This window comes from Narcine bancroftii, chromosome 6 (genome assembly GCF_036971445.1).
Source record: "Narcine bancroftii isolate sNarBan1 chromosome 6, sNarBan1.hap1, whole genome shotgun sequence".
Lineage (NCBI taxonomy): Eukaryota > Metazoa > Chordata > Chondrichthyes > Torpediniformes > Narcinidae > Narcine > Narcine bancroftii.
The window spans coordinates 200162589-200176270 of NC_091474.1; the positions used below are offsets into that span (position 1 = coordinate 200162589).

General features: G+C 39.1%; 1 long non-coding RNA gene across 1 annotated transcript in view; it reads right to left on the minus strand.

The window, feature by feature from the left end:
• LOC138737721 (uncharacterized) overlaps positions 1 to 13682 on the minus strand; it is a 42238-nt gene that overhangs the window by 3536 nt on the left and 25020 nt on the right. The gene's annotated exons all lie outside the window — the stretch shown is intronic.

Genomic DNA, 13682 nt, shown 5'->3' on the forward strand with positions numbered 1-13682 from the left:
ATTCTTTCAGCAAAACTAGACAATCCTTTAACCATTGACAGGTTTCAGCTCAAACCCTTATCTGTAAAAGAAACAGAGAGGGGAATAGAAAAGAAAAGGAGATGGGAAGGGAGAACGTTTTGCTGTTGACCATTTCTCCTGACTGCAAACTTCAAGGTGGATCAAAGCAATTGAACCTGTTCTAATGGGAGCAGCAATTGTAAAATAGGAAACAGAACATTAAGTATGTTTGCAAACAGCTGGAGGATAACGATCAGAGGGACTGCACAAATGGTTCATAGAAGATAATCTCATTGTTCTTCCTCAAAGCCCTGCCAAGGAATATTTTGTCTGCACCTGAGAGTGTTACAGGGCCTTTACCCACGCACACCTAGGCCTATTATTGTGATGTTCATTTAATTAGCCTCCAAACATTGTGTTTAAATCACTGCATTTCCCATCTTTTGTAGCTGTACATTTCTCTCTCCGATTACCTATGGATGGATGTGTCTTTTTTGGAACTTAACTGTACATTAACTATACTTGTTTTTTTTGTATCATTTTGGATTTTAAATTTTCCCATCAGTTGGGAGCAGAACATCCATATTATTTATGATTCATAATGAATAAGAATATGATCTAATGTGAATGGTGTCCTAAGGCAGGGGTGGAGGGGGTTGGGTGCATGGGATGGGGGGTGGGGGGAAGTATAGCACATCTCAAATAAAATTATTTTAAAAGATGCTTTGAGTTCCACCAAAAATAAATTGAAGATTTTATTTAACATTCTGCCATGAGGTAATTAAATACATAGATTGATAATTTCTTTCACGTGCCCTTCCTGCAAAGAAATTATTGGCATCATTCTACACCTTACCCAACAGTGTTGTTTAAATTACTATCTCTCCTTTTGAGAAAACAAAGATATAAATTTATGTTCAATTTCCATTGTCAAATGCATTGATATTGCCATGCCAAGCAATAGCTAGAATTCCACTTGATTTCCAGCTCTCTTGTTTAAGGGTAAGCTGGCATCTGAAGCATTCTTACAATATTTATGGGCCAAAACAGAGCCAGGCTTAACCTGTTTTTTTTTTCCTTTATTGCTTACTCTTTCTTTGTCTTGGCTTCGCAGACGAAGATTTATGGATGGGGTAAAAGTCCACGTCAGCTGCAGGCTCGTTTGTGGCTGACAAGTCCGATGCGGGACAGGCAGACACGGTTACAGCGGCTGCAGGGGAAAATTGGTTGGTTGGGGTTGGGTGTTGGGTTTTTCCTCCTTTGCCTTTTGTCAGTGAGGTGGGCTCTGCGGTCTTCTTCAAAGGAGGTTGCTGCCCGTCAAACTGTGAGGCGCCAAGATGCACGGTTTGAGGCGATATCAGCCCACTGGCGGTGGTCAATGTGGCAGGCACCAAGAGATTTCTTTAGGCAGTCCTTGTACCTTTTCTTTGGTGCACCTCTGTCACGGTGGCCAGTGGAGAGCTCGCCATATAACACGATCTTGGGAAGGCGATGGTCCTCCATTCTGGAGACGTGACCCACCCAGCGCAGCTGGATCTTCAGCAGCGTGGACTCGATGCTGTCGACCTCTGCCATCTCGAGTACTTCGACGTTAGGGATGAAAGCACTCCAATGGATGTTGAGGATAGAGCGGAGACAACGCTGGTGGAAGTGTTCTCGGAGCCGTAGGTGATGCCGGTAGAGGACCCATGATTTGGAGCCGAACAGGAGTGTGGGTATGATGACGGCTCTGTATACGCTTATCTTTGTGAGGTTTTTCAGTTGGTTGTTTTTCCAGACTCTTTTGTGTAGTCTTCCAAAGGCGCTATTTGCCTTGGCGAGTCTGTTGTCTATCTCATTGTCGATCCTTGCATCTGATGAAATGGTGCAGCTGAGATAGGTAAACTGGTTGACCGTTTTGAGTTTTGTGATTGGTAAAGGGTCTTACTCAAAACACTGACTGGCCACTTCAACCTCTTGAGTTCCTCCAACCATTCTTTGTCTGCGCCTTAAATGCTACTGCTCATGTGAAATAGTTTAAGTAGGTACATTCTAAGGGCAGTGTAAAACATGAATGTCTGCAGATGCTGTGATTGTAGTAAAAACACACAGAAATGCTCAAGAACTCAGCCAGTCTTGCAGCATTGTTAGGAGGTAAATATATATTACCGATTCTAGAAGAGCTCAGACCCAGAAAGTCAGTAATATATATTTTCACCTCCAATGAAAGCTGCAAGACTAGCTCAGTTCCTTCAGCATTTCTGTGTTTATTTTTACATTTCTGGAGAGGGGTCAAGCTCCAATCAAGGTTAGAATAGCCAACATTAAATGATTGGCACCCCTTTTCTCCTCTTTAACAATTTTCAAATTTGATGGGCTTGAAATAGATACTCACCTGGATTTTCTTTCCTCACTAAGATAGAAAGCCTCTCAAATTCCATAACACCTTCACTCCCTGGAATGGAACAGCAACAACATCCTGTGTCTCATATCCATCATCGTTTATTAATAAAACAGGATTGTTTTGTTTTCTGATACCTTGTATTCTAAATACAGATTTATAATATGAAATGCCATTAACAAAGTGCAATTTAAAATAATTTTCTTTCAAAGTCTCATGGCTCTTTATTGTTTAAACAAAGAATTGCTGGAGGAACTCAGCAGGTCAGATCTATGAGTAGAAATTATTAAAAGTAACCCCTATGTTTTTTTTTGCTCTATGAGTTGATCCCAACTGGGGTTGGGGATCATCAGATTTGGGAGGGCTGGAAGTCCATTAAGGACTTATTTAATTTGGAAGGTTACCTTTCTTTCATATTTCTCTGATTTTCTGATATGGTGTGGATCCAAGGTGTTGGTCCCTGGAGCTGGACGGGGATGACTGGAATAGATGCTTTTTGCATAAATAATTTTATTGATCAGACGTTGGCTCCAATTAACATAGTTTCATGGAATGTTAAGGGTCTGAATGGAGAAATTAAGAGGCGCAGATATATGGCACATCTTAGACAATTAAAAGCAGATATTGTGTTTTTTTCTCCAAGAAACCCATATAAGAAACTCTCACCATTTGGATAATAATGTAAATGCTAAAACAGAATTGTGGCCCCAAACCACTCATTTCATCTTATCAACAAGCAAAGGAGGTAGAAGCACCTGTTTTCTTATTCCTATTAGCTAGCCAGTGTTTTATTCACACCCGGAGCTTTGATTTTCTGAAATAACTTTGCTGTGTCACCATTTTGAATTCCATCAGGAAAGGTAAATGCAATACCCTGTACATCCATCAGTTCTGCTTTGTCCATAACATACCTTACATTTCCAAAATAATCCCAAAAATATAGTCAAACATGTTTTCTCTTTGCTTGATTTCCTGGAATTTTTCACATTTCTGCTATTATGTTTTTAATAATAGTTTTTAACATACTGTAATAATCAATGTTAAAAGTTAAATGGGCTGTAATTTTTATCTCCCTCATTGTTTAAGACATAAACTATTTCTGGAAGTTTACAATTCAAAGGAATGTGAACCAATTTTGGAATCTTGGAACATATATAAAATCAATTATTCATAACCTCCCAGTAATTTCCTTTAAGTTCTTTTACTTTTTCAATATTTTTATTGAATTTGAAATTCCACATCTAAAAAAAATACATATTAAAAGTCTAAAAACAGAAAAGTACAGAATAGACTACACTCAAATCATATTATTTCATCACATTCTTAATCAAACAAATTATATTATAGTAATATTTTATTTTAAAAGAAAATCGAATTCCACTACCAAAACCAAAACGGTTTGGCAAAGAAGTAAAAAAAATATTCTTGTCACGGAAATAAATTACATTATTATCCAATGCCTCTCTAACTTCATTGGGATCAAGAGACTTGTCAACTTGCAGTGGCCTGATGCTAGTAATATTCCTATATTCTCTTCTAATTCCTAATTTACAGATATTTTTAGAATCTTATCCATATTCCTATCATGCATAATAATCCAGTGAAACCCTGATTTTATGTGCCCCGATTTAACGTGAATTCGTATATAATGGAGTGAGTCATTGGTCCTTTTTTTTTTGCTATTTCCTGAACTGAAAAGTATTTTGGTGAGTTATATCACTTTTTAAAGAAACAAACTCTAAATGATGATTTCTAATATTCTTAAATGTTTTATTTGTTGTTTTGTTTACTAAAAAGATTTACTAAAAATTAACTTGTGTTATAATTTATATTGTATTAATGATTTATTTGTTGAATTCTTTAATTCAAATTTACTTGCCAGAAGCTAAGCAGGCAAAAATGGCAAGAATAAAGGTATTTTAGGAAGTTAGCTCAACATTGGCTCAGTTTGAATGCTGATTGACTTAGTTTGACACCTGCTGAGTGTCTCCAGCACATTTGTATATTATATTTGTATATTATATTTTATTTGGTAACAGGTCTTTTCGGCCATAAGTCTGTGCCGCCAGTTTACATCCAATTAACCAACATCTCTGATACGTTTTGAAGGGTGGGAGGAAACTGGATCCCCCGGGGAAACCCCATGCAGAATGGGTAGAATGTACAAACTCCTTACAGACAGCATGGGATTCGAACACTGGTCCCGATGGCTGGTGCTGTAAAGGCACTGATCTAACCACTATGCCAACCGTGCCAATTTAGCACAGCCCCGCTTTTATCGTGATAACATTTTATAATGGGGCCACACTGAACCTGTTTGAATCATTAATTCTCCACACCACTTTTCCATAGCATCAAAATTCACTTTGTTAATTCTCCTTTTAAATGTCTATGGATATTTTATTATCTGTTTTTATATTTCCAGCTAGTTTTATATGGTACTTTTCCTTTTCTGGTATTTTCCTAATCGAGTAAAACCACTGGTATCTAGCAGATATGAGGATTGGTAGATGCCGGATAAGTCAATTCTCCATTTGCTTGAGATTGCATGTTGCATGATTAAAAAAATAACAGCAAGGCATTTTTAAACTATTCATTTTCCACTATTTTTTTGCTGGTTGCTTGAATTCTGGGTAACATGGGTTTTACTATATTGTATTGTACTTTATTACTTTTCTTTTAGTCATTTTTTTTTTCTTTTTTATATTCTGTCTGAACTTTTATTTCATAGAAACCTTTTGGTTAGTAAACTTCTAATAAATAAAAAGGCTGAAATCAAATTATTAAGCCTACTTCGGTACAAGATATCCTTCTGCATACAGCTTGTTGCTCTGTCCAATAAAGCAATGACTCAAAAGTATATTGAAGGAATAAATAAATAAACATTCAAATAAATAAATAGTTTTATTGTAGTGGGCTGAACCATGCTATACATCAAACTGGCTCACAGAGGTTTGAGTTGGCAAGAACAGGAAGCCCTGAAGTATCGGGCTTGCTGCCAACTGTTAGGGATGACGTAATTTCCAGCCTGAGCTTTACGAAGACCCTTGGGACCGAGGGTGTTTTTAAAATGTGCATCAGTGTCTTAACTCAACTATAAAGATGATGAGTTTAGTTCACCACTGAACAACCGCAGTGGTGACCCTGACGGGCCCAAGATGAACAAAGAAAATGTTCAGGACGCGGTAGCGGTTAAACTGACTACCTTTTGGACTTTTCAGCACAGTATCCCTTCAAAGAGAAGCTTCTCCAAGTGCTGCTTCCTTACAATGGCTGCTGATCAAATAATGTACTATTTCTTTAACTTGTGTTCCAGGACCTTCCTCTCTCATCAGAAATAGCAAATTTGAGTACATGCTGAACACAGCCTGTCAGCCCACAGTCAGTCTCCAAAGCTTGCAGGTTTGCATCTTGATTTGTTCTCTTAAGGTGACAGTCCCACTCAAATGAAAATGAACTGAAAAGGGGAGCACTAATATCGATCAACCCTCATATTTCACCTACAGGAGACACACATAGTTACAGGGAGAACATGCAGGAAGATTTTGAAATGGTGCAAGAAATACAAAGTTGTATTTGTGGGTGATTTCAATTTCCCTAATATTGACTGGCACCTCATGACTGCAAGAGGGATTGGATGGGGCTGAATTTGTCAGGTGTGTTCAGGAAAGATGCCTGACACAGTATGAGGACCGGCCGACAAGAGGAGAGGCCATGCGGTTTCTGGTTCTGGTTATGAACCTGGTCAGGTGACGGACCTTGGGGCAGTGGGGGGGAGGGGGGAGGGAAGCATTTTGGTGAGAGTGACCACAACTCCCTTAGCTCCAGCATTATTATGGAAAAGGATAAAAACATACAAAATGGGAAAGTGCTTAACTGCAGAGGGGCTAACAATGAAGGAATGAGGCAAGAACAAGCGAGAATAAATTGGAGACCGATGTTTAAGGGTGAAAGCACAGAAGTAATGCGGAGGAAGTTTAGTGACTACTTTGGCAGGGTTCAGGATAGATTTGTCCCACTGGGACAAGGAAAAGCTGGTCAGAAAAGGGAACCGTGGCTGACGAAACAGGTGAGATATCTAGTCAAGAGGAAGAAGGAAGCATATATTAGATATAGGAAGCAGGAAACAGAAAGGACACGTGAGAAATATATAGAAGCCAGGAAGGAACTTAAGAAAGGACATAGAAGAACTCAAAATGGGGAATAAGAAGGCCTTGGCATGAAGGATTAAGAGAATCACAAGGTGTTCTATGTGTATGTGAAAAACAGAAGGACGATGAGAATGAAGGTGGACCCACTAAAAGATAAAGAAGGCAACATGTGCCTGGAGGTGACAAAGTTTGGGGAGGTCATATATGAATACTTTGCTTCATCATTCACAAGAGAAAAGAAGCTTGATCAGGGTGAGGTCGAAATTGATCAGGCCTGTACGCTGCTCACTGTTGAGATTAAGGAAGTGGAAGTGTGGGATATTCTTAAAAACATCAAGATTGATAAGTCCCTGGGGCCAGATGCGCTAAACCCAAGGCCTCTGTGGAAAGTGAGAGAAAAGATAGCTGGAGTAGTAGTTATGATCTTTGAATCCTCTTTGGCTGCAGAAGAGGTGCTGGAGTTTGGAGAATGGCAAATGTAGTCCGCTTGTTTAAAAAAGGTAATGGGGAGAATCCTGGGAATTACAGGCCGACGAGTCTGACATCACAGATGTGCAAACTATTGGAGAGGATTCTGAAGGATAGGATCCATAACCATTTGGAGAACTACAGTCTACTCAAGGACAGTCAGCATGGCTTTGTGAAGGAAAGGTCATACTTCATGAGCCTAATTGAGTTATCTTTAGGAAGTAACAAAATAAATTGATGAGGGTAAGTTGGTAGATGTGCTCTATATGGATTTTAGCAAAGCATTTGAAAAGATCCCCCATGATAGACTCATCCAGAAAGTCATGAGGCATGGGATCAGTGGATCCTTGGCTGTGTGGATAAAAATTGGATTGTAGGAAGAAAGTAGAGGGTAGTAGTGGAAGGAAAGTATTCTTCCTGGAAGTCAGTGACTAGTGGAGTGCAGCAGGGATCTGTTCTGGGACCCCTGCTCTTTGTGATGAAGAGGCGGAAGGGTAGGTCAGTAGGTTTATGGATGATATAAACGTTGGAGGGGTTGTGGATGGATCTGAAGGTTGTCAAAGATTACAAGATGCAGAATTTGGCAGAAACGTGGTGGATGGATTTTGGAAGGATAAACCAGAAGGCTGAGTACAGGGTTAATGGTTGGTTATTTAAGAGATTGGATGGACAAAGGGACCTTGGAGTGCAAATCCATATATCCTCACCACACATGTTGATAGGATAGTTAAGAAGACTTATGGGATGCTAGGATTCATTAATAGGGAGATTGAGTTCAGGAGTAGAGTGGTCATGTTACAACTCAACAAATCTCTGGTAAGACCACACTTAGAGTATTGTGTTCAATTCTAATCACCTCATTATAGGAAGGATGTGGAAGCTACGGTGAGGGTGCAGAGGAGATTTTCCAGATGTTGCCTGGATTGGGAAACAAGTCTTATGAGGCAAGGTTAGCCGAGCTGAATCTTTTCTTTTTGGAGTGTAGAAGGTTGAGAGGAGACTGGATCGAAGTCTAGAAGACATGTTTCCCAGGGTAGGAAAAGCAAATACTAGAGTACATATTTACAAAGTTAAGGGAGGGAAGTTTAGGGGAGACATCAAGGGTAATTTTTTTTCCACAGAGAGTTGTGGGTGTCTGGAATGCCTTGCCATGCAGGGGATGGTGGTGGAGGCTGAAACGTTAGGGACATTTAAGAGACTCTTAGTCAGGCACATGGATGAAAGAAAAATAGAGGGTTACATCATAGGGAAGGTTTAGTATTTTTAAATATATATTTGGGTCGGCACAATATCAAGGGCCAAAAAGCCTGTACTGCGCTGTAGTGTTCTCTGTTCTAAGTTCTATACAAACAGCAGGAAAGTTGAGGATCTAGAGATATGTACTAGTCTGATTGTTATTGTTTCTCTCTCCATATCCTTTTGTATTCTTTCCAGTCATACATTTCTCTGCTGCCTCTGTATCGAATGTATACTGTCTCCTTACTTCCAACTGTTTCCATATGTTTGTACTTAACCATGAGGCTACATGAATATTTAACTCTCTTTCTTTAAGCTGAAAATATTTTTTTACCAAAACCTGTTATAATTGTATTCAGAGTTGTTCTAGATCATCAGTTTGATAATATTTTTTCCACTTTTTATCTTCCCAAGTTCTACTCTCGGTCCCTTAGAATAATGATCATGAGATTAATGTAATGTACTCTACATTCTATAATGTACATATGGCACCAACATTCTTGTTTGCTGCATCATATTAACAAGGAAGAGGTAGTAGATGGATAAAGGTTGAAGCTGGGAGAAGCTGAGAAGTGTTAGGAGGAGGGGGCAGAAGGCTAAGAAGGACAGCTCTCTGATAGGAGAAGGAAGGAAAGGGGGTGGGGCACTGGAGGAAAGGACACAGAGGGGTAGGGGAACAGAGAGAGACCAGGGGAGGGGGGGATAATGGAAATTGGAGGTTAATATTGCTTCAGTCTGGTTGGAGACTGCCCAGATGGAAAATAATCCATCAGATTGTGCTTTGCTTCAGTTCTGCTCAGTTCCTACATCTGCTGTGCTTTGTGTCTCGTGTAAGAATGCAGTTCCTTTATCATGCTTATATGTTGCTTCTGCCCAATTAATATCAGGGTAGTTGAAATTCTTCATGATTATGTTCTATGTGTTTTACTGCCAATTTATTTGCATATTTTTACTCCATTCAATTACTAAATTGTCTATTATCTACACCAAGATCCCAATGTGTCAAAGATGTGTGGAGACCAGAACCCAGTGAATGTGATGCCAAACCATTGGGACCTTCATGAAATTTGACAGCAATTATGGTGTTCCACTGTATACATTATGCACTTATTTATAACAAGATGTCTTCATAGTTGAGACAATTAAATGTTCAACAGACAGTTGTTATGAGCCAAGAGGACCCCAAAACCTAGCAGCAATAGAAATTCACCAAAACAAATGGTTACTTAAACGAAAGTTGCTTTTAATTATCTTTAAATATGAAAACAGAATCACACTTTAACTTAACACCTTTGTGTTAACTAACCTAACTTAACCCCCTTCTACTTCTAAGTGCATGTGTATGTAATGTGTGTGTAAGTTCAGAAAAGTTCTTTGATTCACAGTCCAATCTCACTTCTCATTCCTCCAACTTCACTGGCTGCAGGCAATTCTTATACTGTGCACAGAATTTAACATTTATAAAATTCACCAGGCTTTGGTGCTTGAACAGTACTCTCTCTCTCTCTCTCTCTCTCTCTTTCTCTCTCTCTCTCTCTCTCTCTCTCTCTCTCTCAAAGTGCTTGTATGTGACCTACTCTAAAAACCCTGCCCCAATTTATCTCCCAAAAACATAGTAATATAATGTCACACAGTAATAATTTGCAAACGATTTGATCCATAAGCACCGATTTTTATATGTAACTTTATCTTTGGCCATAGAATTTTTAGCTTAGAATCTTGAAGCATGTAATCATAGAGCCATACAACACAGAACAGCTTCAGATCAACGGCTCTATGATGAGCAAGTTAGCGACCAGAGCTACTCCCATTTGCTTGAATTTGGCCCATATCCCTGTCACTCTTTTCTATCCACATACCTATCTGAATGTCCTTGCACATTGCATCTCTACCAATTCTACCACTTTCCACAGCAGCTTGTTCCACTTAACTACCACCCTCTGTGTGCAAAAGTTCTCCTTTTGATCCCTCTTAAATCCTTCTCCTCTCACTTTAAATCTTTACCTAGTTTTAGGCACCTCTAGCTGGGGGAAAAAAAAACTTTCATCATTCATCTTTTCTATAAAGCCAATCCTCAGCCTCTGTTGCTCCAGGGAAAGAGCCTCCCAGCCTATCTCATCTCTCCTTGCGTCTCCAGTCCCAACATATAGTAGTGAATTAGTTAAATGTAAACTTGCATTTCAGAAGCATAAACCAGAAATCTCCTGGCCATCACTGAATTATCAGATCCTAAAAGGAAGACTAGTATGTCAAATATTGCTTCCAGATGCCTTTAAAGAAACACTGCATTTACTTGAGAGAAACACAAAAACCTCAGTTACTGGAATCTTGAGCAAACAAGGAGCTGCTAGAAACTTGCACTTCTGTTGCCAACCATTTCAATTCCCTTCATATTTCCCTCATTGATATGTCTCTCTTCAGCCTCATCCATAGTCAGAGTGAGGCCAAACATAAATTTGAGGAACAACACATCATAATCCTCCTTGATAGCCTCAAACTGAATGGATTGTGTGATAGTACAGATTCTATCACCAATGTGTATATGTACAGATTGTAATGTCGGATGACTGTGATTGGCTGAGAGCGTAGCCACACCTACTGGCAGGTGTTAAAGGATTGCTCCTAGCCAGATCAGGTCATTCTGGAGTGGTCGACATACTTGTGATATGCTCCAGTTTTTTAGTTAATAAATCCTTGGTTTGGATCAAAAAGTCTTTGGTTCTTTCGACGCGCTCTACAGATTGCACATTAATTTTTATAATTAATGTAATCCCTCGCCCCCATCTCTAACTGGTCCCACTAATTCCAGATCTCTTCATCTATTTTAGTTCTTACTTTATCTCTAATTTACTCCCCCCACCAGCCCTGATAGCAATGGTCAGTACCTCTTGCCAATTCTCCGCCACTCTCATCATCTCTAAAATACCCTATCACTTCCTGACCTCTTCTCAGATTTTTCTCCCATCATGAACATAATATCACTCACTTTTAACTTCCATCTCAATGATATTGACTGACCATTTCTGCCCATGAATGTTATCTCACTGTGGTGATATGACCACCAGCCTACTGCAGGGGGCGATCTCTGTACCTGCAAGAAGACCACCTAAGGGGCTGACTCCAGCTGGCTGGCTGTCAATCAGCCGACCTGAATATAAACGTGAGCTGGCCCCTCCTGAGCCACCCACACGGGGAGCCACCAAGGCTTGAGATGGTGTTCAGACTTTTACTGGAATAAAGCCTGTTGTACAGTCTTTTGAGTTTGCGTTTGCTCGCTACTACCTCAGTGCTCCACACTCACCCATTGAATTCCTCCAGCAGCTCATTGTTTGTATGACATTTCTTTGCCTCTTTGAGTGACCCAAGCCAAATAAATCTATATTTTACAACATGGTTGTCAGACACTGTTTATTTCCATATTCTGCTGGGGCCTACTAAATTATACTAAATTATGGGTGACATGGTTTGCGTAGTGGTTTGCATAATGATAGCACAACCAAGGTGACCTGCATTCGAATCCCACACTGTCTGTATGTTCTTCCCATGTTTTTATTAGTGTTACAATATCCTTCCATAATCCAAAGATGTAGGGGGTTAGTAGGGTAAATGACCACATGGATGTATTTGGGCAGCTTACACTCATGGTACAAAAGGATCTGTTATCTTGGTGTATCTTTAAATTAAAACTAACATTAAATTGTAATTGCAGGAACATTTGGTGCTTTTAATTAATACTTGTCAGGTTTCTGCCTGGTGAGTGTTGTTAATAATTATTTTATGTCCTCATTCAAGGTGGAAAATGTTAACTGGTAATAGAGTTTACTGATGCTCTTTACACCCAGCTCAATGCCAATGAGGTTGAAGTCTCGAACAACCAATAAGATTGCATTTTGTTTCCCCCTTTCCAAGCAAGTTCAATTCTTCCTGGCCACCAGGAGACAGAACCTCAGGGTTGTATATAATCTCATATATGTACTTCGACAATAAATCTGAAGTTAGAACTTTTTTGAACTATGAAATTGTAAAAAAATATATAATTTCTAAATCCCTGAGACAGGATGATTCTTCCCACATTAAAGATATTTCCAACAATAACTTGCAGTTAAAGTGACATGCTGGTATTTCTTTTTTCACAAAACATACTTGATTTGTTGAATCATATATAGTGAAACCCCTGGTATCTGGAATTCAAGCAATCAGCGCCCTCAAGAAACGGGCAAAAAAAAGATTAAAATAAACCAAAAAAAAGTTAAAAGTGCGTAAGTTTACAATTGTAAGAGTAAATGTTCCCTGAAGTAACACATAAATCTTTGGTGAAGATGGGAGCAAATATTCAGCCAGCAAAGTGCCTTGGTCATGCTTTGCTCTTCGCACCTGCTTGAATAAATTTGTGTGAAACAGCAGGATGAAGAACTTGTTGATGCCACTCGCCATTGGAGTGAATCTCTTAATGTGTCTCCTTATCCGTGCTTAGTAAGAGTCACCCCGGTCAGAGGTTTTATCTGTAAACTTGGGGGATGGAGGTGAGTGGTAATTATCTATAATGTTATTGATCATCTTTCGGCTGGCTCCATGGAGGCACCTGCAGATGCAGCAATAGTGAAACGTTTTCAAAGCATGTAACTGAAAATAAAGTAAAATACTTTAAGGTTGATATATTCATGCAAGTGAAGCTTGATCAGTGTAGTATTTTAGCATTTTAGGCTGTTTATTCTTAATGCAGCTTAGTTGGGTATTTTAAGAGTAAGTCTCAAGCAACTGGAAATTGCACTTATATGGCATCTACCAATCCCCACAGTTACCAGAGGTTTTACTGTTCAAGCTGAGAAACAGACTCAGTCCCAGAATAGAATTTGGCATCCAGCCCTTCGTCATTGAAGGATGATGGTATGTGGAAAAATAACAATATTAAGGATAGGAAAGTTGATCTTATTCTGATGAAACTGTGCTCAAATTGATCATTTTGTACCAGTTGAAAGAAAGGAAAAACGGCAGATGTGAACAAACCATTGTTAGAAGTGATATGAAACCTCTACATTGATAAAATGACACAAATTGATGCTCACATCACTAGGTGGCATCAGCTTCCTTTATGCAGTGGACAGGCTCCATAATTGACACAAACAGCAGGAGGTCAGTCCCTGACTGATTTTCTTAATAAATAAAGAATAACCACGGGGCAATGTTTCAAGAATGATCAAGCCTTATCCTTTCAAAGTTATGGATAATGGCAAATATGAAAGATAAGATCTCTGAAATCAGGAAATATACACATTTCAAATAGCAGAGCTTCTCAGATAAGAATATCACAATGCTTCCTGAAGGAATAAATTTACTTTAATTTAGTCTGTGATGGACAGTAAAAAAGCCACTTGACTTCACTGCACCTTATGTTCCTACTGATCAATATTTATGTTGATCAAGGGTGCCAGGAAAATAAGTATGAA